The sequence below is a fragment of the Asparagus officinalis genome, chromosome 1 (genome assembly GCF_001876935.1).
Source record: "Asparagus officinalis chromosome 1, Aspof.V1, whole genome shotgun sequence".
NCBI lineage: Eukaryota > Viridiplantae > Streptophyta > Magnoliopsida > Asparagales > Asparagaceae > Asparagus > Asparagus officinalis.
The window spans coordinates 92,898,180-92,922,969 of record NC_033794.1 but is presented as its reverse complement, the minus strand read 5'-3'; the positions used below and the strand labels follow the sequence as shown (position 1 = coordinate 92,922,969).

Here is a 24,790-nt window from a genome sequence, read left to right as displayed (position 1 = left end):
TAACTATCTTATACATGGACGAGACCACTAGCTAATTGTATCAGTAGTTTATTTTAACAACAGATAAGGATTTATGAAACTAATGTGTTTATGCCTAAATATTGTGCTTTCTAAGTCCTTTGACCGCGATACAATATTTACCCATTAAGGTATTCTGATACCCTTATGATTATAACTCTCTAGTAGATCCGTGATGATTGAATACCCATATCTAAGATATATATATATATATATATATATATATATGAACTCGCACAGGAAACCTTGGCATGGAATCACTAACAGACTCACTTTTACACTTTACCCCTTAATGCATAAAATAACCGAAATCTCATAGCTATGGAAGAATTTCAAGGTAGCAACGGATAATGACATAAAAAGTTAACAGAGGGGAAGGGGAAATCTTATGCTTGCAGGAACAAGTGAAACAGATTAGGAAAAAAACAAAATTAAGGAAATATATGCTTGATTATAAGCTAAAAAAAATAGAAATTTAATGGAGGAAAAAGACATGGTTGCATAATAATATTGAGAACAAAATCCACAAAAACAAGACAAAATATGCTTGCCGATTATGAAAAAATACGGTGGTCAATAAAAGAGTTTAAGGATAAGAAATGTTTGCATAATAAGAATGAATAAGATAAAATATGTTAATAATTGAGGAAAAAAATGCTTGCCGATTTGTCGGAAGAGACTCTGAATCCCAAATCCAAAAACTCGTCTTTCTCCTTCCTTTCTCTTTTTTTCGGTTTCTCTCTCAATTTTTTTTTTTTGAGTTAGGGGAAAACGAAGGGGTACTGGATTTAATGGAGGAATTTAGTAACGGAATTTTAGGTAAGGGAATTAGTGTGGAGAGATTTATGGAGGAATTTGTTTTGTGGAGAGATTAGGGGAATTAGTTGAGGGATTAATGGAGGAAAAAAATGACCAAAATTTACTCCCTCACACGTGAAAGGGAAGAAAAAAAAATCAAAGGGGAAAAAAGGAAAATGGGCTTTTGAGGTATAGCTAACACTATTGGGGGCTTTAATTTTTTTTCTTGTCTAATTCCAACATATGTGGGCCTCTTAGTTGCACATATGACCCACTTAATTTATTGATTTGCAACAAAAAAAAATGGATTATTACATCCTACCCACCTAAGAAAAATAATTTCGTCCTCGAAATTTTATTTAAGTACAAGAAAGAACAAACGATAACAGACATATAACCTTTCCATAGGTGGTGTATACAGATAAAAAAAATGAAAGAGGTCTCTATGATAGATATATGTCTAGAACACAAGTCATCTGATATATTAAAGTCAGAAAAGTATTTTACTTGTAGGAATGTAATCAAAAAAAAATCTTAGAAATATGGTAAACACATCCATGCATATAAACACTCTCAATTATCACTAGGGAATACTCTGACATGTCAAAAGTATGGCTTTTACCTGGATTTATATACATGTGATAGGTCGCACGTATATGTTTTAAAACTTCATCATCACGTATATTTGCATCCTTTATTAATTTCATTTTTTACTATTCGATCACATGATAGGTTATACCCAAATCTAGATTGTTGTGGTGTATGTCTCATACCATATACTATAAGCCTATTGGAAAGACTCTCCATAGCATGAATCCCTTGCGAGATCAGTCAAGACATGATACATGTAAACCAATTCTTTCCCAAGTTTGGTCCTATGGATCGTCACCCTTAGGACCACCACCAATCATAATCCAGTGGAGGAAGATCACAAAACTTCGTTGGTACGAAGAAGTTGAAGCTGCCAACGAAGATCTCGCCCCGTTTGATGCCGAAGCTGCATCGGGTGAGATCTCTCCTTCCAACCAGGTCAGATCTGCTCTGGCCGAATCTTCCGTTGCCGAGGGCGTAGTGACTCTCTCAAAGAGAGCCCGCCAAAGGCAACGTCAGCGCCTTGCGAAACAAATCGCAAAGGCAATGGAATCTGTGGACGGGATCCGTTACAACACGGATCTGAAGAACAGAAGAGGCGAACGACCTCAACAACCGATGAATGGCAACTCTTCAAAGCCACCAACGAACGAATGGATCCGTGTCAAACGGAACCGTTCAACGCTGGAGGATCGCATCCAGAAGCGCCGCGCACTCTCAGCACAAGCACGAGCTCAAGTTCAAGAAGCCCGTAGAAGGTGGCAGAATGGAGTAGCCAAGAAATCACCACTAACTCACAAAATATGGAGGCCAAAGTCCAAAGTGGTGCATAGCTACTCCGGGAGATCATGCAGAATCCTCCCGAAGGAGAAAGTCAGTCTTGGAGCGCCTCGGTCCACTTCCCGAGGAGCGAAGCAAAGCTCCAATCCGAGAACGTTTGGACCCACTACGAAAGCCCCAAACAACGCAACATGCTGGGGGTCGCCCCAAGCGCACTACGTTGCGCATTGAAGTTCAGGAACCCGCTGAGAATTCACGCCCAAAAAGGCATGTCTCAAGGCGCGTGACTCTTGAAAGTCCAGGGAAGGCAATTCTCCCTCAGAAGGAAACGTTATCATCTGATGATGATTACGTTATACCTGAGAAATCGTGCCTCGTTGGTTCGTCGGTTTGTGCCGAGCTGTGCTAGGGGACCTATAAGCAATTTTATATGCCTACACCGGTAGGGAGAGACCTCGGAGAATTGGCACCCCCGACCCCTTGGTTACGGAGAAACAACTGCCATTGGTCTCTCTCGACCGTCATGTGGACGTCACCCCAACTAACCTCAATTAACTCGGGGTCGGTCCTAAAGGGCTGCGCACGCTGGGGCCCTAAGTTGAGTCGTGTGGATACCTGAGCCCTCTCCAAATTCCCCCCGTATTGGACCTGTGTGATGGCGTATCCTTCCCTGGCGTTACCGTCCATCGGCGAGATGTAACGGAACCCAAGCCTCTTAGGGATTTCAGATAAATCCCTAACCTTGAGTAGAACTCTACAGTCTTTGAAGTTAGAATGTGTTATGACGTCCCTGAAGCACATTACACATTCACCGATACCAATGAGCAGAGATTGAAGAAATTCAAAATTCCAGAGGTGGTATGGGAGATTGAATAGGTGAATCCATACTAGAAAGGGTTGAGGCAACGTTGTTAGCCTCAGATCCTCTTTCCAACGGCGGAATCTGCCCTTAAATGTGCCCATATCTATCAAACCGAGTTCAATAGCTTGGGCAAGAACTTCATCGGATGGAAACTGCACCATGAAGCTGTTCCCTGCCGCCTCCTTGATTTGATGAGGCCATGTCCTAAGATTGAAGCGGTAGGCCAGCATCTCTCGGAGCTCCTGCACAGATGGACGACCACTATTGTCACGCCCCGGTTCAAAAAATGCAATAATTTGGAACGTGACTCGGCCGGCAATGTAACCATACGGTCACATTCACGCCTCTGGATCATCCTGCACACATATATATTACCAAAGAACTACTACATAGAGCATGTAACTAAGATAACAATGACAATAGATAGATAAAGACATCTCTGAAAATACAAGTTCTCTTACATGTCCACAACTACTCAAAGTAGGAAAGAGGAAAATACATCTTAGTCTGAAGTACCACAAGTGATTACAAGAAAGCCTAAATAACTAAAACTGAGAGAGTGAAGGGAGAGAAGGTGATCGCTGTCGCTGATCTTAATCCTTAAAGTACTCTTGGTCCTGCGAAGAAAGAACAATTTTCGAGTCTGGGGCATGCAAACCCCAGGGGAGTCAAAAAACTCCCAACAAGCATGCAAAATGAGGAAATTGTGCGCGTGTAAGTGTATATGGCCGGTATAAAGAAAAGATGGAAACTCAATTGAAGATGAGAAAGAAAAATTTCTAAACATGGATATCAAACAAGGTCTACCATAAAGCACATATCTTATACCCTATACTAAAAGGAGTTAAGATTTAGAAACTCACAACACGAGATGAGTACGTCGAGGGAATAATCCAAACAAGGAAACCCTCGTATATACCAAATATCTCAAAATTGTAAATCGCTAAATATTAACTCCCAAAATTCTATAAACAAACAATACAAATATACATCACCAAAACATCATCCACGACATGTCTTACATTCCAAATCTATCACAAAGCATATAAGCACATTATTCTTTTTTTTTCATGTTATTTGAATTAGAGGAGAATATTTTCATGTATATAAATCGGTTCCCCGTAAACCGTCCCGGGAACACGGCTTCAAGTACGGAATTGGCTCTTTGGCCCATGTACATATAACTCAGGATATCAGGAATGCACATATACCCATTTATATAAATGTTATATTCTCCGTCCAATTCCCCTTTATAAATCCCATGTTTATCGATTAAATTTTTAAGTGACTGTGCATGAAATGTTGTGCACTAACCACAGTGTTACCGTGGAACGACTTCTGTAAAACTATGACAATAACCATGACCCAGAACATGTCCAAATCAAGATAGATGCATCGTCTAGTCAATGCTATAATAGTAAATAGCCAAGGAAAAAAATCTCATATCGGGATGTCGATATCGAGAACATAGCCATGCTATGAAATCACGCTTATAAATCATATTTTTAACCGAAGTCGTCTTCATGCACAGTCTCTCCTATTGGAAAACAACTAGGTGATCAAGCAACAAAGCATCAAAAGTGGTTATTTCAGACACACCATAGGAAACCAACATGCCATTTGTACCTAATTTACATTTAGCATTTTCTGCTAGTGAACAATTATTATTTAAGACAAAGCTTATTAATATACATTTATCATTTAAGACAAAGCTTATTAATATAACCAAAATGCTTAGAGCTCTAAGTCACAGAGCTCTGACAAATGCGCTAAAGTGAAGCCACTAATATAAATGACACATACTTTTAAAAAAACACATTGTACCAGGTGGAAACACTGCATGACTATAATAACTATCTTATACATGGACGAGACCACTAGCTAATTGTATCAGTAGTTTATTTTAACAACAGATAAGGATTTATGACACTATTGTGTTTATGCCTAAATATTGTGCTTTCTAAGTCCTTTGACCGCGATACAGCATTTACCCATTAAGGTATTCTGATACCCTTATGATTATAACTCTCTAGTAGATCCGTGATGATTGAATACCCATATCTAAGATATATATATATATATATACTCGCACAGGAAACCTTGGCATGGCATTTACCCATTAAGGTATTCTGATACCCTTATGATTATAACTCTCTAGTAGATCCGTGATGATTGAATACCCATATCTAAGATATATATATATATATATATATATATATATGAACTCGCACAGGAAACCTTGGCATGGAATCACTAACAGACTCACTTTTACACTATACCCCTTAATGCATAAAATAACCGAAATCTCATAGCTATGGAAGAATTTCAAGGTAGCAACGGATAATGACATAAAAAGTTAACAGAGGGGAAGGGGAAATCTTATGCTTGCAGGAACAAGTGAAACAGATTAGGAAAAAAACAAAATTAAGGAAATATATGCTTGATTATAAGCTAAAAAAAATAGAAATTTAATGGAGGAAAAAGACATGGTTGCATAATAATATTGAGAACAAAATCCACAAAAACAAGACAAAATATGCTTGCCGATTATGAAAAAATACGGTGGTCAATAAAAGAGTTTAAGGATAAGAAATGTTTGCATAATAAGAATAAATAAGATAAAATATGTTAATAATTGAGGAAAAGAATGCTTGCCGATTTGTCGGAAGAGACTCTGAATCCCAAATCTAAAAACTCGTCTTTCTCCTTCCTTTCTCTTTTTTTTTCGGTTTCTCTCTCAATTTTTTTTTTTTTTTTGAGTTAGGGGAAAACGAAGGGGTACTGGATTTAATGGAGGAATTTAGTAACGGAATTTTAGGTTCAAAAACGTAATAAATGGCATAGATGAGAATACTCAAGATGATTTCAAGAAATTTTAAACAAGGAAGGAATGAATGCTTGCCGATTATGAAAAATAATGATAACAATAATTGAGGCAAATGATGCTTGCCGTCGAGAGGGTTCGCTGGCGGCATGGGGCTAAGGGCGGTCGAGCTGGCAAGGGAGCTCACGGCGGTGACGAACCGGAGCTTCTGGAGACTCGACGGAGGTCGACAGGGCTGAGGGTGGTTGACGGCGAGCGACTTGAGGATTTGTCGGAGCTCGTGGTGGCAGGTCGGCAAGAGGTGGTGGTGAAGATGGAGGCGATGATTGTTGGTCGTGGTGGTGGAGGGAGCTCGAGGGGGTGGAAGAGGGGCGGTTCTAGTGGCTTAAGGCGATGAGGGGACGGTGAGAAGGTGGTGGTGCGGCGACGGGAAGTGGCGAGGTGGACTCAGGCGTTGGGCGGTTCTGAGAAAGAGAACGAAAGAGAGATGAAGAGGAGAGAGAAGGGGAAAAGGGTTCTCTGGCGGCTGGGTAAAGAGAGAGGAAGAGGGTTTTATTTATATGCTTAGGGTTAAGGTTAGAGTTTAATAGGTATTAATTAACAAATAAAAGAAATAAATAGGGGAAATAGAAATAATTAGGAAAAAATCCTTGAAAGAAATTTACAATGATAATAATAACAATTATTATTATTTATTTGAAAGTTTTCACCGTAACTATTTAATTTATAATTATCCAAATTATTAATAAATATAAAAATCAGATTTTTAAATCATAGAAAATTCTAGAAGGCCGGAAAAATACAAATACTTTTTTTTTCAAAAATAATAATTAAATATTTTAAAATACCAGAAGATTTATTTTAACTAGTATCAAAATTTCATGGTCCTTACATTCTACCCCCCTTAAAACAAATTCCGTCCTCGGAATTTAATCCAAGCACACGAGAAGCAATGCTCTACAAGAAATAAATAGATGTGGTACCTAATCTAGATTGTCGTTGTATATATCTTATACCACTTACCATAAGGTTATTGGAATGACTCTCCATAGTATGAATCCCCTGCGAGATCAGTCAAGACGTGATACATGTAAACCAATTTTTTTTCCCAAGTTTGGTCCTAAGGATCGTCACCCTTAGGACCACCACCAATCACAATCCAGTGGAGGAAGATCACGAGCCCCCTCTCACTAAAACATTGCGAGATCAGTCAAGACATGATACATGACCAATTTTTTTTTCCCAAGTTTGGTCCTATGGATCGTCACCCTTAGGACCACCACCAATCATAATCCAGTGGAGGAAGATCACGAGCCCCCTCTCACTAAAACATGTATCCCAATATAAATATTACAACGGTGTCTTGAATGACTCGCTTGACATTCAACACTATGGCATCATGACCATGTATAACCTAATATAATTCGATACTAATATAAAACTGGTAGTGGCACTTCTCAAGTATTAATATATCTTTCTAGATATCAAGCATCATGTATTATCTCGATCATATACTGAGTACATAATCATACAATATCTTCAATCAAATACTTAAATTTATATGGTTGTTATCTCACAAAATCAAGTTTCCAACATATACCCTCAATATCATCCACATGATTTCTCATTCTTGGATACCATGCATATTATCAAGCACGAACCACATTCAGAATTTATGATCTAGATAATCAATTGTACATACGTCACCAGATGGATTTGCCTTACATGTATATCTACATCGAGTTAAGCTTAAAAACATTCCTCTCACATGACCTAACGGTGCTAAGATACTAGTCTAGCTGGAGGTAACTGAAAAGTTTTCAAGTCTACTAATATCCTAATTGGTTAGCATATAAAGAACATCCAAGTTCCGTCATATGAACTAGCTGGAGCTAAATGGTTAAAATTCAGATGATCCATTGACTGGGATAACTTCATCCAAACGATCAGCCATGAACTTGTAGTTGCTGCAAAAGTGAAGGCTAGTGGCTGGATAAACTTTCACGCTAACTTAACTTATGATGCTTGGGGCTTGTCTACAAAAACCCTATCTATGCACATTGACTAAGTCCGTATACACTTGGCTTAAGAAGGGAAAAGAATTAACTGTTAAATTAGATATGAATTTGGATGCGGAATCAAAGGAGTAAGCGCAAAAAGATATTGCAAGAGGGAACGACCCTAATATTAAAGAGGGAACGACCCTAATATTATACATGCTCAGACTCCTATTCCTATTTTGAAAGATCCAATAGTTATGTACAGGATGAGAGTCCAGTTATCTAACCTGGGCTAATATCACATTCTCAACGCCCTATCTCAAATTTTGTAGAATTGTTATTCCTTCATTGTCCTAGTACAACCTCTTAGTTGATCCATGCTATCTTAATGCTAAAAAGTCATATTCAAATTCAAGATGCCTCAAATCAATTATATATCGCTCATCTTAACTTCGAACATAGTCCAAATATAGTGTATACCTCTCTTCAAAATTTATATCATTCTAGATGTTATCCTTCTGCTATGCTGCTCTACTAATATTAAAGTTAAACTCATCTCTAAAGATTTTATACTAATCATATAAATTCAGATGAAGTATAAATTTTTTTATATAAATCCTCCATCGCTGGTCACAAATTCTCAATTGTTGAGATCATAAATTTTCGCCAAATATCTTCTAAGTTGATCTATATGTATGTCCATGCATCTTCAATCATTAAATACGTCGGATCGAAAATTAAATATCGTTATAAAATTTCATATCATTATAGCTCTCTTCTTAGCTTTAGTAAATCTTTATTTCATCTCATGTCCTAGCAAACCTCTTTTCATGCCTTTGCATATCTCAATCATTAAAATTTCAAACTAATATTTTGATATCTCGAATATGTCTCTTTTCACCCACCGTATTTATAACCTTAATCTTGATATAATATGAAGGTATCTTCTCAACTCACTCAACATCAAATCCACATTCTGATTTTTTTTCCCACTCTTGATCCTCTAACTTAGTTTTAAATAACATCTTATTAATATTTCCTCAATCCCAAGATCATGTCCTCAAAATTAAATTCCAAATACACGAGGGACAACTGGAGTAGGGGGTCGACATTTTGGAGTCATAATGATCACCTAAAGGAGATTGGTCAAGATTAGGACAAAGAATCAGGATATTAGGAGTCAAGGGACGTATTTCTAGAAAGGAAAGAACCTATTCTATACATGCTCCATATTTTGGTCTAATCTTAATTTGTGTTTGTACACAGGATGAGACAACAATTTCTAAAACCTAGCTCTGATACCAATAAAACCATGTCACGCCCCGGGTCCAAAACGTGATAATTTGGAGCGTGACTCGGTCGGCAATGCAACCATACGGTTACATTCACGCCTCTGGATCATCCTGCACACATATATATTACCAAAGAACTACTACATAGAGCATGTAACTAAGATAACAATGACAATAGATAGATAAAGACATCTCTGAAAATACAAGTTCTCTTACATGTCCACAACTACTCAAAGTAGGAAAGAGGAAAATACATCTTAGTCTGAAGTACCACAAGTGATTACAAGAAAGCCTAAATAACTGAAACTGAGAGAGTGAAGGGAGGGAAGGTGATCGCTGTCGCTGATCTTAATCCTTAAAGTACTCTTGGTCCTGCGAAGAAAGAACAATTTTCGAGTCTGGGGCATGCAAACCCCAGGGGAGTCAAAAAAACTCCCAACAAGCATGCAAAATGAGGAAATTGTGCGCGTGTAAGTGTATATGGCCGGTATAAAGATAAGATGGAAATTCAATTAAAGATGATAAAGAAAAATTTCTAAACATGGATATCAAACAAGGTCTACCATAAAGCACATATCTTATACCCTATACTAAAAGGAGTTAAGATTTAGAAACTCACAACACGAGATGAGTACGTCGAGGGAATAATCCAAACAAGGAAACCCTCGTATATACCAAATATCTCAAAATTGTAAATCGCTAAATATTAACTCCCAAAATTCTATAAACAAACAATACAAATATACATCACCAAAACGTCATCCACGACATGTCTTACATTCCAAATCTATCACAAAGCATATAAGCACATTATTCTTTTTTTTCATGTTATTTGAATTAGAGGAGAATATTTTCATGTATATAAATCGGTTCCCCGTAAACCGTCCCGGGAACACGGCTTCAAGTCAGGAATTGGCTCTTTGGCCCATGTACATATAACTCAGGATATCAGGAATGCACATATACCCGTTTATATAAATGTTATATTCTCCGTCTAATTTCCCTTTATAAATCTCATGTTTATCGATTAAATTTTTAAGTGACTGTGCATGAAATGTTGTGCACTAACCACAGTGTTACCGTGGAACGACTTCTGTAAAACTATGACAATAACCGTGACCCAGAACATGTCCAAATCAAGATAGATGCATCGTCTAGTCAATGCTATAATAGTAAATAGCCAAGGAAAAAAATCTCATATCGGGATGTCGATATCGAGAACATAGCCATGCTATGAAAGCACGCTTATAAATCATATTTTTAACCGAAGTCGTCTTCATGCACAGTCTCTCCTATTGGAAGACAACTAGGTGATCAAGCAACAAAGCATCAAAAGTGGTTATTTCAGACACACCATAGGAAACCAACATGCCATTTGTACCTAATTTACATTTAGCATTTTCTGCTAGTGAACAATTATTATTTAAGACAAAGCTTATTAATATAACCAAAATGCTTAGAGCTCTAAGTCACAGAGCTCTGACAAATGCGCTAAAGTGAAGCCACTAATATAAATGACACATACTTTTAAAAAAACACATTGTACCAGGTGGAAACACTGCATGACTATAATAACTATCTTATACATGGACGAGACCACTAGCTAATTGTATCAGTAGTTTATTTTAACAACAGATAAGGATTTATGACACTATTGTGTTTATGCCTAAATATTGTGCTTTCTAAGTCCTTTGACCGCGATACAGCATTTACCCATTAAGGTATTCTGATACCCTTATGATTATAACTCTCTAGTAGATCCGTGATGATTGAATACCCATATCTAAGATATATATATATATATATGAACTCGCACAGGAAACCTTGGCATGGAATCACTAACAGACTCACTTTTACACTATACCCCTTAATGCATAAAATAACCGAAATCTCATAGCTATGGAAGAATTTCAAGGTAGCAACGGATAATGACATAAAAAGTTAACAGAGGGGAAGGGGAAATCTTATGCTTGCAGGAACAAGTGAAACAGATTAGGAAAAAAACAAAATTAAGGAAATATATGCTTGATTATAAGCTAAAAAAAATAGAAATTTAATGGAGGAAAAAGACATGGTTGCATAATAATATTGAGAACAAAATCCACAAAAACAAGACAAAATATGCTTGCCGATTATGAAAAAATACGGTGGTCAATAAAAGAGTTTAAGGATAAGAAATGTTTGCATAATAAGAATAAATAAGATAAAATATGTTAATAATTGAGGAAAAGAATGCTTGCCGATTTGTCGGAAGAGACTCTGAATCCCAAATCCAAAAACTCGTCTTTCTCCTTCCTTTCTCTTTTTTTTCGGTTTCTCTCCATTTTTTTTTCGTGAGAATTTTTTTTTTTTGAGTTAGGGGAAAACGAAGGGGTACTGGATTTAATGGAGGAATTTAGTAACGGAATTTTAGGTAAGGGAATTAGTGTGGAGAGATTTATGGAGGAATTTGTTTTGTGGAGAGATTAGGGGAATTAGTTGAGGGATTAATGGAGGAAAAAAATGACCAAAATTTACTCCCTCACACGTGAAAGGGAAGAAAAAAAAAATCAAAGGGGGGAAAAAGGAAAATGGGCTTTTGAGGTATAGCTAACACTATTGGGGCTTTAATTTTTTTTCTTGTCTAATTCCAACATATGTGGGCCTCTTAGTTGCACATATGACCCACTTAATTTATTGATTTGCAACAAAAAAAATGGATTATTACATCTATCAAGATTGAAGAAGGCGTAAGAAGAAAGATGTCGTATGGTGCTGGAGATGTTGGCCGGGACGGTAAGCATCCTCGGAAGGGCACGAGCGGTAATTCCATGATGACAATCTCGAGAGCTATGTCCTGTCCCATGGCAGTGTACACAAGAAGGATCCCCAGCCATTTGTGAGGGTATACGATGAAAATAGATGACGCTGGGTTGTGGTTTTTAGCAGGGGGAGGGGTTTGCAGAGGCGCCTACGCTGGGGCCAGTAGAAGAAAGGTGGTGACCGTACCTATCGATGGAAGTTCGTATTAGGTATTTAAGTTAATTAATTTATTTAACTGACTTGGGAACACGCGAATATATGATGTGATATGTTAGTGTGATGGAACCGTCGCTTCGAAAGAAGTGAGCAGCTGGAGGTCTGAAGATAACTTAAATAATTAAAAAATTAGAACTGGCTATAAGATAGAACTAACGAGCATGGTACAGAATAGAACTAACGTTGTATGAGTTAGAACTAGCGAGCATCACTAGAACAAACATGGTACAGATAGAACAATACATCTGATAACAATCATTTTCAATTACTTAAATATACATACATTATTGTATTTGTATGAACATATCATTCATCACTGTACACTGTTTCTTCTTTATGTCTTTGTTCAAAACCAGCCAGTAATAATTGTGCGTATAAATTAGGTTTATAACGTGGTATAAATTAGGTTTATAACGTGGTATAAAATAGAACTAACTTGGTATAAATTAGTAAATTAGATCTAACGTGGTATAAATGAGATATAACGTGGTATAAATTAGGTTTATAACTTGGCATAAAATAGAACTAACATAAATTAGATATATAACGTGGTATAAATTAGATATAACGTGTAATAAAATAGAACTAACAAGCCATCACACGCTACAGACTTGAACTAACACTGTGCAGAATAGAACTAACACTCTACAGATTAGAACTAACACTGTGCAGATTAGAACTAACACTCTACAGAACGGAACTAACACTGTGCAGAATAGAACTAACACTGTGCAGATTAGAACTAACACTCTACAGAACGGAACTAACACTGTGCAGAATAGAACTAACACTGTGCAGATTAGAACTAACACTCTACAGAATAGAACTAACACTGTGCAGATTAGAACTAACACTCTACAGAATAGAACTAACACTGTGCAGATTAGAACTAACACTCTACAGAATAGAACTAACACTGTGCAGATTAGAACTAACGCTCTACAGAATAGAACTAACACTGTACAGATTAGAACTAACACTCTACAGAATAGAACTAACACTGTGCAGATTAGAACTAACACTCTACAGAATAGAACTAACACTGTGCAGAATAGAACTAACACTGTGCAGACTAGAACTAACACGGTGCAGATTAGAACTAACACTCTACATAATAGAACTAATACTGTGCAGATTAGAACTAACACTCTACAGAATAGAACTAACACTGTGCAGAATAGAACTAACACTCTACAGAATAGAACTAACACTTTGCATATTAGAACTAACACTCTACAGAACGGACCGAACATGACTTATAGTAGGTCTAAATTGATGCTAACTAGAACTAACGTGACTCATGGTATAACTAGCATGGATTACACAAGATTGATGCTAACTAGAACTAACGTGACTCATGGTATAACTAGCATGGATTACACAAGATCTAACATGAATTTCAATCAAAACTAACGTGGTGAAATTAGGAATAGCATGTTCTTACAAGAAAGAATACCGATACCACTCCATATCCTTTGCCGTATGCCTCCTGGCTAATCGTGTCCAAAACTGTTTCTTCCACCTGTTATTGTTATGAAACATTAAAATTCAATTTAAACAATATAATTTGAATTATTAAGGAAGTATATGTTAACCTTGTCGTCAAGGCGGCCACCACGAAGCACATATAACAACTCTTCCCTGTTAATACTGCTGTTGGTTGTTACTATAACATTATATCTCCTGGTATAAATTAGAAGTAACATGAATTAGAACTAATATGTGGAGAATTAGCATATAAATAGTCAACTGAAACTTACCTGTGAATCTTCTGAGAAAAAAATTTGGTTAGGCTCTCAATTTGAGCTTTGTCGAGACTTTCTACTACGGGAGATGTTATCTTTAAATTATGTACAAAAGCACATGTGCTATCTATTATGCGTAAGTTAAACAATGCAGGGTCTGGAAGCTCATTATTCAGCTCTCCCAATAGAGCTTCCTCTTCATCTGTCATTGGCTTCAAACTCAACGCATCAAAAGTGGGGATTTGATTACCGGGGTAAAAATGAGTAACTTTTTCAGCTAGTTTTACTTTTGATTCAGGACTTTCAAGTATATCTATACTAATTTTTTCCTTTTTCTTTCTTTTGCCTTCAGTATATGGTGTCCTCTTCCATTTAGATCTCATGCTTACCCTTCTTGGCTGTGGTCTACGCTTTGCTTCCACATTGGTCGCTAGAACTTCTACAAGTTTGTCCACATCAGGTTTAATTTTTTCCTCCTGTTCTTCCAACTTATCTACATTCTCCTTCTCTTTATCTATAATATCTTCCTTCTTATCTACACCATCAACAGGATCCTCATCAAAACCTTTGTTATCTACAATAAAATTTTTATTTTCCATCAAAACCTTTGTTATCTACAATAAAATTTTTATTTTCCATATGCTCCTCTTCCTTATCTACCATATGCTCATCTTCCTTATCTACAATATCTTCCATATGCTCCTCTTCCCTATCTACCATATGATCCTCTTCCTTATCTACAATATCTTCCATATGCTCCTCTTCCTTATTTACACTATCCTCAACCTTAGTATCTACAGTCTGGTCAAACTTACTATATACCCCCTCCCCTGGAGAAGTAACAGGCTCCTCTTCTATTGCCTCATCGTCAGCAGGCTGCATCACATCCTCTTCAACAATCTTATGTACATGTTCTTGCATGGTGGGCTCTTCCTTATATACACTGCTTGATTTGGACTTCTGTTCCTCTTGAGATGGCCATCGCTTCTTCCTAATTTCATTTGCAATTTTATGTTTGATATTTGACTTAAGCAGCACCGGGTCTATAACCTCATCATGTCTTCCATATTTTTCAATTATCATGTTAAGCCTGTTGATCTCAATCATGAATTCTTTACAATATTTGTCTTGGTCTGCTTTGTAGCAACAAGAAGTCGCTTGAGAAATTTAGCAGAATTTCTCCAAAATGTGAGTTGCTGCTCAATGGGAAGAACATTGATCTCCTCTTCATCGTCAAAAGCAACGTCAATATGCTTTTCCATGATCTGTTATTGATACAAGATTATAATTTTAAGTAGGATTAAACATAATTAGGATATTCTTTGCAGTTAGTGTGAAATGAGTACGACTTAACATAACAGGATACTTACGTAACCTATTGAGAAGTTCTTAGTAGTTTCTTCCTGCAAAGCCTTCCTCTTTGCCTGACGCTTTTGCTGAAGAACTTCACCCCTCTGTACAGCGGGACCTTCATCCCTCTGTTCAGCGGGAAGTGAATGAACATGACCAGGAGAAGCGACCTCCGCAATAGGCCTATGGACAAATGTTATTGACGCTGACTTAGCCTTTGAAATAATTGTCGGCATCCTCATAGATGCGATTCTCTCCTCCCCTAATGCCCAATTTGTCATTGGAGGTCTGGAGGTGTCTACGAGGGCATATTTCTTTATGCCTGTCATCTCGTAGTACCAAAGCTGTACCAAATATATTTACCATTAACATTTAATACTAGACTAGACCAAAGAGAATAAAATATGGCTGCATCTAGAACTAACATGGTGTAAATTAGTACGTGGTACGACATGAATTATGATAGAACTAACATGACCTATGATAGAACTTACATGGGTGCAGATAGAACTAACATGGTATATCTTAAAACTAACAAGGTGCAGATTAGAACTCACATGCTACAGACAGATTAGAACTAACACTCTACAGAATAGAACTAACACTGTACAGATTAGAACTAACACTCTACAGAATAGAACTAACACTGTGCAGATTAGAACTAACACTCTACAGAATAGAACTAACACTGTGCAGATTAGAACTAACACTGTGCAGAATAGAACTAGCACTCTACATAATAGAACTAACACTGTGCAGATTAGAACTAACACTCTACAGAATAGAACTAACACAGTGTTAGTTCTATTCTGTAGAGTGTTAGTTCTATTCTGTAGAGTGTTAGTTCTAATCTGCACAGTGTTAGTTCTAATCTGCACAGTGTTAGTTCTATTTTGTAGAGTGTTAGTTCTATTTTGCATAGTGTTAGTTCTATTCTGCAGCGTGTTAGTTCTAATCTGTCTGTAGCGTGTGAGTTCTAATCTGCAGATTAGAACTAACACTCTACAGAACGGAACTAACACTGTGCAGATTAGAACTAACACGCTACAGAATAGAACTAACATAGAATAAGTTAGAACTAACAATGCATAGGTACGAACTAGAATGAAACAAGATCAGTAAAATATGGAACTTTCACACAATAGTGTCATGCAACCTGGGACATATGCGACCCTTTGCTTCTTCTTTCCCTCCAAAGCAACTCCAATGCCCCTGATAATTTCATTATAAAAGAACGGGGCCCATGCAACAGAATTGACCCTCTGAATGCTATCCAGGTACCTGAGTAAGGGTCTAGGGATACCTTCCCCTGCTATGGGACTCCATATCATAGAGCATTGGTACAAAATTTGTAGCAGAACAAAGTCCTCGATATCCCGCTTTTTTGTAGATTCAACTAGCCGTTCAAGTAGCCCTTCAAGATGTTTACGTTGGCTGGTTTCTGCTTTTTTTAACTTCTTACATTCTTCAGAAATGAAAAGCTTAGAGAAGTATTCCAGCCATATTCTGCTTCTTGAGTCCCTATTGTTCCTTATGTCCTCCCCATAAATTGGGAAATAAGTATGGTTATGGACCCATTGCAAATCAAAACTAACATTTTTCATACCCCCACTTTTTGAATCAGGTATACAAAAGGTGTTATTATCTCTGTCGAAAAAGCTCAGCAGCAGCTCAAGGGTGGACCGATCAGGCGCAGGAGCCCCAAATAAAATGTAGTGTTGAAATATAGAACCGCAATATGCATCCCTATGCCACTAACGGATCTTCGGGGCAATGCGTTTCATAAATCCCGAATAAGCCCCGATATTGGCCGTTAACCTTATTGTTTCTGCTGAGCCTGTTAGAGCAATTTTTTCACTGCAAAATTTTTTCGAATTTGTAAGTTCAATAAGACATATGAAACAATATTAGACCTAGCACTAATGGGAACAAAATAGAACTAACAATATTAGACCTAGCACTAACGGGAACAAAATAGAGCTAACACGTAATATTATAGAACTAACATTGGACTCAAAATAGAACTAACATTGGACTTAAACTAGAGCTAACATTGAACAAAGCCTAGAACTAACAATATTGGGTTAATCTGTATTGTCTCTTCGCGGTATAACATAACACTTACTGTTTTTTTGAGGGGGGTTCGTTGGTATGACCAGCCATTGCCGTCCTCCTTTTCTGGTCTCGTCATTGTAATGCCTCCTTTTGCATTTCGATTAGGGTTTTCGTAGCTTCCGTAGCTTCCTCCGCACTGCCACCCGCTGATGAAGCGCCTTTTCCTTCCAACTCGGCTCGATGCCCGACCTCGTAGTCGTTACTGGATTCTTCCGTAGACGTCGACATTTTTCCGGCGAAAACCCTAGAAACGTTGAAATTCGTACAGAAATTAGGAAGATGAAGAGTTCTTGATGACGGTGCTAGGTGGAAGAGAGAGAAAGAGAGGGAGAGTACTTGTAAAGGTGAGGGGCACATTAACCCAGCTCAGTCCCATCAGAGGGCAAGATCGTAACTTCCGCTGGACTTTTTCTGAAAAGAGTCAATTCGGGGCCTCGTCGCAAATACTATACGTATTTTGGGCTATTCCACATGGGGCAAAATACAAGGGTACTAGTCACACGAAGTTCCCACTTTTGGGGCCTGGACACATTTTTCCCTTCTATTTCTAAACAAGGCCCATTTATAAATTCATAAAATACTGTAGATAACGTCCGATCAGCCAAGCTGGGCCCACAAAATCGAAACCCAATCCACATTTCCCACTGGTGGGAAAGCCGAACCGAACCCGCTCTCCCCTCTATAAATATGGCGGCCAGCCAAACATGGGTTCTTCCAATATTATCCAAACTATTTCCAAACTTTTTAGGGTTAATTCTCGTCGCCGGGTTCCTTCTCTCCAATTTATACCCAATTGGTAACTTCTCCGTTTATTCTCAATCTATATATACTTTTTTAAACGAAAGTCAAAATGCGATTATTTTCATGAAGCTTAAACTGTTGGCGCGGTGAATTTTGTGAAATATTTTGTTCCCATTTAGGTTCTTCAGATGTTGGAGAAAACTAGGGTTTTGTTTTTTGTTTTTTTTCCTTGTTCTGTTCGATTGAGACGTTTGCAGCGATATTAGCTTCTCTGAACTTTGGTTAATGTAGTTCGTAAATGATTTCACCATAAGATTAGGGAGTAGAATTTGATATTTATTTATGTTATAATCGACGCCCAGTACATTAATCGGTTTTTTTTAGACAATTTTATGTTGAAAATCGCTTATTAGGATTGGAGTAGCTAATTTGGTGGGGGTGGTGTTGAAGTCCCTGGCTAAGGTTGAATATCTGACAATGTAGTACTAAAGTCTTTACTGATCAACTGTAGAGAAGAAGAGAAAGAGTGGTGGATTTCTTTGAGGGGGCTCCAGTAATAGTAATAGGTAGAGAGTTTGAATTTGATTCTATGTTGTTGTGTTTTCTTAAGGAGAACGATCCTCCTTTTATAAGGGCCAAACTCATTATCTCCACCCCTCATAACCGCCCCTGAGTGATTTTCTTTCAACAAACTCATTTTCCACATTTCCCATATTTTTCACAACTTGAGAGCTGTTGATTTAGTCACACAGGACCGAGTCAAAGTAACATCTCTCACTTCACCAAATTAACAAAGTGACATGCCTCCCACTATCCGTGAGATCAGATGTTTTTTCTTACCATTACTCCCACTGTTCATAGAGATTAACTTTTATTTTATTATTCATAAAATTTTAGTTAGACTTATTTATTCTTAAGTCCCGTCAAACTTACGTGTTTGATAAAAAATTCAGCTGGTATTCTTTTTATCAAAGGATTAGCAATCATGTCTATAGTAGAGATATAGGTTACTTGGACTTCTTTATTTTCTATAATATCTCGAATATAGTGATACTGGATCTCAATATGTTTTCCTTTGGAGCTATTCGCGTCACTATTGATTAAGCTAATTGTTGCTTGATTATCACAATAAACATCAATAGGTCCTTCTAACAAATTAAGATCTAGATCAATCAAAAACCGTCTTATCCAGACAGCATGTGTAGTTGTCATACTGCAAGTAGTTGCCATACTGCAAGCTATATATTCAGCTTCTTGCGTATATCTAACAACACACCCTTATTTATTGTTACTCCAAGAAATAGCTCATCCTCCAAAGATGAATAAGTATCCCGAAGTGGATTTTTCATCATCTTTGTCAACTCCGAAATTAGTATCGGAATAATCAAGGAGTTCAAGCGAATCGGCTTGATAAACTAATATATGAGTTAATGTACCTCTGAAATATTTCATAATCCTTTTAACAGCTTTCCAATGTGTTGGTCCTAGATCACTTTGATATCGACTGACTAGACTTACAGCATAAGCTATATTAGGTCTGGTACACAATATTACATACATCAAGCTTTCAATTGCTTGAGCATAAGAAACATCTAATGACTTTTGCCCCTCTCCAGGACTTTGCTCTTTACATAATATTTTTTTCATGACCAACGAAATTGACGTCGAATTAGAATTCTCCATTCCAAATCTTTTAAGAACTGATTTTAAATATTTTTCTTAGTTTAAACTTAGCATTCTAGACTTTCTATCTCGAATTATTTGAATTCCAAGAACTTAAATATTTTTCTTAGTTTAAACTTAGCATTCTAGACTTTCTATCTCGAATTATTTGAATTCCAAGAATATATGATGCATCTCCTAGACTTTCTATCTCGAATTATTTGAATTCCAAGAATATATGATGCATCTCCCATGTCTTTCATCTCAAATTTTTCACTGAGATTTGTCTTGATTTTATTCAATATTTCTATGTCATTTCCAGCGAGCAATATATCATCCACATATAAGGATCACATAGTAAATTTTCTTCCACTTTTCAAGATATATACATAATTATCTAATTTATTTTGAATAAAATCAAGTTTAGTGAGTGCATCATAAAATTTGAGATACAATTGTCTAGAAGATTGTTTTAAACCATATGGAGATTTTATTAATTTGTAAACTTTATGTTCCTGTCCTTTCACCTGAAAACCTTCAGGTTTTTGCATATATATCGCTTCCTTCAACTCTCCGTTAAGGAATGTAGTTTTAATATCCATTTGAAATAACTCCAAATTAAGATATGCAACAATAACCAAAATAATTCTAATGGATGCAAATTTAGCTACATGAGAATACATCTCCTGAAAATCTATTCCCGCTTTCTGGTTATAACCCTTGGCAACTAACCGTGTTTTGAATTTATCAATAGATCCATCAATACGATATTTCTTTTTAAGCACTCATTTGCATCCTATGGCTTTTCTATTTTTCGGTAGATCACATATCTTTCATACATTATTCTTTTTTATAGAATCAAGTTCTTCTCTCATGGATTCTAGCCATAAAGCTGATTCATGCGATTTCATCGCATCAGAGAAGGTTAAGGGATCTTGTTCTTCTAGATTCTAGCCATAAAGCTGATTCATGCGATTTCATCGCATCAGAGAAGGTTAAGGGATCTTGTTCTTCTATATTTGTATCTACAAGCTGATTCATGCGATTTCATCGCATCAGAGAAGGTTAAGGGATCTTGTTCTTCTATATTTGTATCTACTAAGATACAAGATGGCTCACATGAATATAAATAGTAATCATCCATCCATGAATGTTGTGTTCTTGACCTTTTGTTGCCGACAATCGGTTGATGAGGTACATTATTTTTCATAGGTATTTTATCATTTTTAATATTAGGTTCATTCACAATATCAAGATCATTAATGGGAACAACACTGTAATAATCATCATCTATTACAGTTAGAGGTTTTTTTTCCTCTTGAACTGTTCCTCTTCCTCTAGATTCTCTAGAAATATAGCATCTCTACTTTCAATAACCTATTTTTTTTATTGTAGAACTTATAACCTTTTGACTTTTCTGAATACCTTATAAATCTACGCTTTATTATTTTAAAATCCAACTTATCTCTAAGTTGATATGAAATGAGAACATGGGCTATAGATTCCCACTTCCTGAGATAACTCAAATTAGGTTTTCTCCCATTTTATAATTCATAAAGTGTAGATGCAACTGATTTGGTGAGAATTCTATTTAAAATATAGTTTTCAGTTAATAATGTTTCTTCCTAAAAGTTTTTGGAGAGATCAGAATGAAACAACATGTATCTAACTACATTAAGCAATGTTCTGTTCTTTCTTTCAGCAACACCATTCTGTTATGGTGTATACGATATTGTTGTATACCTTTTAATTTCATGTTGAATACAATAACTATCAAATTCTTTAGAGTTATATTCTCCACCCCTATCAGTTCTCAAAATTTCAATTTTTATTCTAAGTTAGTTTTCAACTTCTGTCTTATCTCTCTTAAAGTAGTCAAGAGCTTCTAATTTTCTGGATATAAGATAGACGTGTGTAAACTTAGAATAATCATCTATAAAAGTAATAAAATATTCTTTATTACTATAAGTTTTGACACTTAGGGGACCATAAAAATCCTAGTGTATCAACCCTAAAAATTTATTGGCTCTTTGTTCGCCAATAAAAGGTTTTTTAGTTATTTTACCAGTTAAATAATGTTCACATAGTAGCAATTGAACATTAGATAGTGCAGGAGGTAAGTTCATTCTGATAATTTTTTTTATTTTTGAAATACTAGCATGTCCTAGTCTAGAATGTCATAATTCAGACTCAGAAATATAACAGGACAAGTAGTTCAAATTTAAATTTTTTTTATCAGAATCATTACAAACTACTGAAAGAATGCATAATTCATGTTCGGGCATATATTTTTTCATAGCATACACTTTATTATTCTTACCTATAGAAACATGATTATTATAGAACCTAATTTCCAATCATTTCTTCATCAAGCTAGGAACAGAGATCAGATTGTGTTGAATTCCTGGTGCATAGAACATATCTTTGAGGACAAGAATACTGTCCCCAAGATCTAATCTATACGAATCAATACCTTCTACATCGAGATAGGTATTATTTCCCATATAGATTCTATGTTCTCCTTTCTTCAGCAAGGTAAATTTTATGACTCCATTCTTGTCCTTTGCGATATGTCTAGTCACACCGGAGTCGATCCACCAACCGCTAATATCCGTCATCACAGCATTGCATTCTGTCACACCGACGAATTCTCTTTTGCTAGTACACTCTTGTTCTAGATGCTTATAGCCTCCCTTATTCTCTTGTTTTTTACCTTGTGGGTAATTGGGTTTGAAATGCATAAACTTTCCACAATTGTAGCAGGCTTCGCGGGTACTTTCTTTCACTTGAATTGCTGTGATTTCGGTCATCGCGGTTATGGTTTACAAGGACCAGGGTTTTTATAGCTTCCTGCATTATACCTCTGACGAACATAATTCAGCTTGTGCTGCATCATATTCAGTTCTGATTCTTTCTTACTGGCTATTAAGTTATGTTCTATCGTTAGGTGTATAGGATGATCGGTGACAGATTTAACGGCATGGTTCATTCTCAATGTGATGGCAGCCACAACAAAGAAAGGTGAAGACTATTTAAATAGTTGTCACTTACATTCTTTCCGGAATTTTGGTCCCAGCAGTGGATAAATCCTTAGTCATGACAATCATCTTGTTTATATGTTCTACAACATTGTCTCCTTCTTGCATACGACAAGAATTATACTTATACAAGAGGAGTTGAATGTTAACTTCAGAGGCGGTGTCATATTTCTCTTTTATAGCATTCTACATATCCATGGAAGTCTTATAAATTTTAAAAACTTTGATTAAGTTATCTTCCATGAACATGAGCATAAGGCTTTTTGCCTTTTTGTCTTTCGACTTCCACTATTCAAACCCTTTCTTTTTTTAGGTGTTGATTTATCAATAAAGGTTGGAGCAATGGTTTCGATTATATCATCAATATTGGCATGAATAAGAACATATCCTATTTTTCTATGTCACATATCATAATTAATGCTATTAAATTTGTTAATTTTTTCTAGTTCTGATAGAACGAGTTTACTAGCCATTCGGTAGAGAACTAAAACTAAATCCAATTTTTAAAAATGTATAAGATTGGTATATTGACAATTATACTAAAATAGAATAAAGTTAGATAAATAAATAAATAAATAAATAAACCTGACTGTTCCAGGTTGATGAAAGAGGCTCCAATTTAAGCGAGATTGTCACTCAACGGTGTTGATTGGATCAACACTTGTCGAAGTTGGTTCTGTCTGAATTGTGGAGATGATCTGCTGTGTGAAACCAGCTTTGCGCGACGCCCTCCACTTGGATAGGTGAAACAGGCCTTCGCTCGGCCCACACAATATTAATTTATTTAAGTGTGAAAATAGCATACAACACTAGTTAAGCAAGCCCAAAGACAAAGGATAATAGGCTAGTAAGAGATAAGTTGGATCTAGGCTATGAAAACAACCAGGCTATGAAACAATAGAGTGGATGTAGAGTACTGGACAACCAGGTCTAATAGGCTATGAATGTAGGTAGATGTAACCGGCTATGAACAAGCTAGGCTGGAGAACAAAGAGTAGGCTAGCTAGATTAAGAGTAGGCTATGAACAAAGAGTAGGCTAGGCCTTGTAGATGTAGGCATGCAGCTAGGCTATGAACAAAGAGTAGGCTAGCTGGATTAAGAGTAGGCTATGAATAAAGATTTATTACAAAGAGTAGGCTAGCTGGTTATGGCTAGGAAAAAATAAATGAGTCGTTGACAAACCTCAACAAAGTGTATTTTTTCTTCAAAGAATAGGCTTGCTCAACAGAGAGTGCTTCTTCTTAAAGAAGTTGGAGAGAGAGAGAGCTTCTTCTTTGTTGGGAAAATAGCAACGGGATTTGAAGATGATGAAGAAACTTGTGTTCTGATACCATTGATCGACTGCAGAGAAGAAGAGAAAGAGTAGCAGATTTCTTTGAGGGGGCTCCGGTAATAGGTAGAGAATTTGAATTTGATTCTACGTTGTTGTGTTTTCTCAAGGAGAACGATCTCAAACTCATTATCTCCACCCCTCATAACCGTCCCTGAGAGATTTTCTCTCAACAAACTCATTTTTCATATTTTCCACATCTTTCACAACTTGAGAGCTGTTGATTTGGGGTCACACAGGACCGAGTCAAAGTAACATTTACTTGCTTGAAACAACTTCAAGTCATTGATGAAAATGATTGTTTGTTTCTTTTTTTATTGTTAAGCTAGAAATTGAAAAGGTTTTGGACCAATGCCCCCCAACCCCCCACCCACCCACCCCAAAAAAAGTTGTAGTTCTGAATATCTCTATAGCACCAATTATCTGATGAATACATGGACATTTCCAGGTATCACTGGTGTGTTTGGATGATGGGTAGTCAAGGATAAGGGAAGGAAAAATAACACTTAACTCCGTTTGGGAGTTTTTTAAGGAAAGCTAACAGAGTGTAGGTGAAGTAAAATTTTCATAGAAAAATCGTTGTTTTGTTCCCCTTCAAATTGGGGTGTAGAGGAGGGTAGGGAAA

The 24,790-nt window shown here is 36.6% G+C and overlaps 1 protein-coding gene across 4 annotated transcripts in view; it reads left to right on the top strand.

Annotated features, from left to right (window-relative positions):
* The window catches only part of LOC109828229 (heterogeneous nuclear ribonucleoprotein Q-like), a 12,867-nt gene continuing 6,194 nt past the window's right edge, over positions 18,118–24,790 (top strand). Inside the window, exons 1-2 of one of the 4 annotated variants that reach the window (XM_020395260.1) lie at positions 18,118–18,189; positions 22,744–22,817. The gene's annotated coding sequence lies outside the window, so the exon portion shown is untranslated. Of the gene's footprint in view, positions 18,190–22,295; positions 22,818–24,790 lie in introns of those variants that run through there. The other 3 variants (XM_020395276.1, XM_020395270.1, XM_020395264.1) reach the window with 3 other exon arrangements.